A 2,503-nucleotide genomic window follows, 5' to 3' on the forward strand; every position below is an offset into this window, starting at 1 on the left:
TTTTTTTTTTTTTTTGGTACTGGGAATCAAACTGAGGACCTTGTGCTTGCAAGGCAGGTGTGGTGCCACTGAGCTAAATTAAATCCCCGGCCCTCATCATTTCTTTAGGATAAATTCCTACTCTGTAAACTGCTAAACCTGTACTTTTTAATTTTCATATTTGAAAATTTTAAACTGCTAAATCTACAAAAACACTTTATTAGTTTTGACAGCTATTATTATAAGAGTCGTCATTTCCCTATATCTTCATCGTTTCTGAAGTGTTGTACACTTAAATGCATACAGAAGACGAGACCACAGAGGTGAAGGAGGCCACATGGGTCCGGGACAACTCTGAACATGGAGGCTCATCTCAGAGGGCAGCCACCATGCTGTTCCCGGCACAAAGCATTACACAGAAAGCCAACCTCTGTATCAGAGTTCGATGTAACAAGAAATCAAGAAATCCACATTCATAAAACTCCTTCAGGTTTTAAAGGTTGACAATTAACATGCTTTTATTTAAACATTGTGCAAGTAAGTCAAGACACACCAATAGATGTGACTATACTTAACATATGGAATGCTGTAACAGATGAAAAAGTATACTGTATTTTCATTTTGCATCTTACTACTCTGCTAACCTTTTACCCTGCTTACCAATAGAGCATGTTTACTTTGGGTTCATAATGACTGTCGGTATCCTCCTAAAGAGAGCTTTTCTTTCAGATTTATGCACAGGAGAAACTCAACCTAAAAACATTCAACAGCTTCAGGTAGAGAGGCTAAAGCTTGCCTAGAGAAGGAATTTAAATACTTATTTGGGGATATGGCCATGCTGGTACACATCTATAATCCCAGCACTCAAGAGGCTGAGGCAGAAGGATCACTGAGAGTTCAAACCCAGCCTGGACTACATAATGAAACCCTGCCTCAAAAAAAGAAAAAAAAGGCATTTGGGATTGAGGTGCCATACTCTCAGTGTACTAAGAGGACCAGAAGACTATCTAGAGAAAATGCTTATTTGTAAAGCCATGTACACCCTGGAAGAAGGTGACTTTAATCTATGATGTCTCTCCAAAACTATTACTTACACAACACAGCAAATTTTCTCTTTGCTGAGACATGCAAAAAGGAAAAGAAGAATTCCCATTTTCTCAATGTTATCATGTATTGAATTTAAGCAACCACTTTCAGCATTTTTAAATGAAATATTAAAAAGGGTTTGTACGAATCCTTTCCCTGCCCTCAAAATGTTGCAATACTGCTCCCACAAAAGAAAACTGCTATAACCTATCTGGCCTCAGAGTTGTTTTTGTTTTTTATTTTTTTTCATTCCTTCATCATCCATTACAAATCTCCAGACTTAGATGTTCAAGCATTCCCTGCACTGACCACAGATAGTGGTAGACGTCCATGGCTATCCAAGGGTCTTTCAATGAAACCATCTTTTCATCAACTGTAAACAAGCGCTAAACTCTTGGCTCCATAGAGAGTCCCTACAAGTCAGTATACAATCTGACAGGGGCAGAGGTCAAGGAGATGAGAATTCTACCTAAACTCTGGATCTCATACCACCCTCCCCCTGTTCAAAAGAATTCTTATCAGCAGAGAACTCCCCTGTAGAGGCCACATTCAGGAGACCCAGCAGATTCAGCTGAAGCTTGGGAAGCAGGCTCCATATCAGGAACAGAATGTTGTGGAGAAAAGGCGATGTAAGGAGGAAAAGCAGAGATTTATGAATTTAGCTTACTTTGCTTCAAGAAAGACCTGTCTAATAACTGACAGAACAAACCTGAACTTGAGAAGAAATCTCTTTCAGAACCTATTCCTCTTTTGTTCAAATCATCCCAATATATGCAAAAGATGCCCAAATGACACTTTAAAAATCTTCATTCTTTTGTACATAAAAAGCCCCACTATGGATGCTATAAATGATTATACTGGCTTAAATTCTCCTACCATTATTAGCACCCAAGACTTCACAATCAAGAGAGCCACCAACCAGACATACTAGTTAAGCAGGGGCTCTGAAGTCATATTTCACTATGACTTTTGGGGTGAGTCATTTACTCCTTCAATCTAACAGTTCTTATTTGTAAAGCAGAGAGAGTCTTAATTTAATAATGCATGCAAAGCACTTTGTGCATTACAAAATAAATATCAGCTATCATCATTATAATGGTAAAAACCACTCTACAAAGTTAAACTTGAAATTAGGTATTTCACAAATGATACAACTTTTCTCACAACTGCTGAATACATGAAACATGCCTGGTACATTTTCTCAATCTCTAATATTCTCTCTTAAATTCATTCTTGTACATAATACTGTCCTACATGAACTACTTTCTGATACCAAAAACTGCAACATGTAGTGTGACAACTAATAACCATTAAGACATGGAATACTCGGCAGAGCCTATGGTAACTATACATCTATACATGGGTGTATGGGCACAAAAGTATCCCCGAAGACTGAATCCTGGAGATACCTGACAGCTGAATGTAAAGCCAGTGCAAG

At 38.1% G+C, this 2,503-nt stretch overlaps 1 long non-coding RNA gene across 1 annotated transcript in view; it reads left to right on the plus strand.

Moving 5' to 3' along the window:
• The window catches only part of LOC104854878, a 25,499-nt gene extending 23,410 nt beyond the window's left edge, over nt 1-2,089 (plus strand). Inside the window, exon 4 of the long non-coding RNA XR_778231.2 lies at nt 709-2,089. This is a non-coding gene — a long non-coding RNA (uncharacterized LOC104854878). The remainder of the gene's footprint in view (nt 1-708) is intronic.
• The last annotated feature ends 414 nt before the right edge of the window (nt 2,090-2,503 follow it).

Source organism: Fukomys damarensis, unplaced genomic scaffold, assembly GCF_012274545.1.
Source record: "Fukomys damarensis isolate Sample0158 unplaced genomic scaffold, DMR_v1.0_HiC HiC_scaffold_36, whole genome shotgun sequence".
NCBI lineage: Eukaryota > Metazoa > Chordata > Mammalia > Rodentia > Bathyergidae > Fukomys > Fukomys damarensis.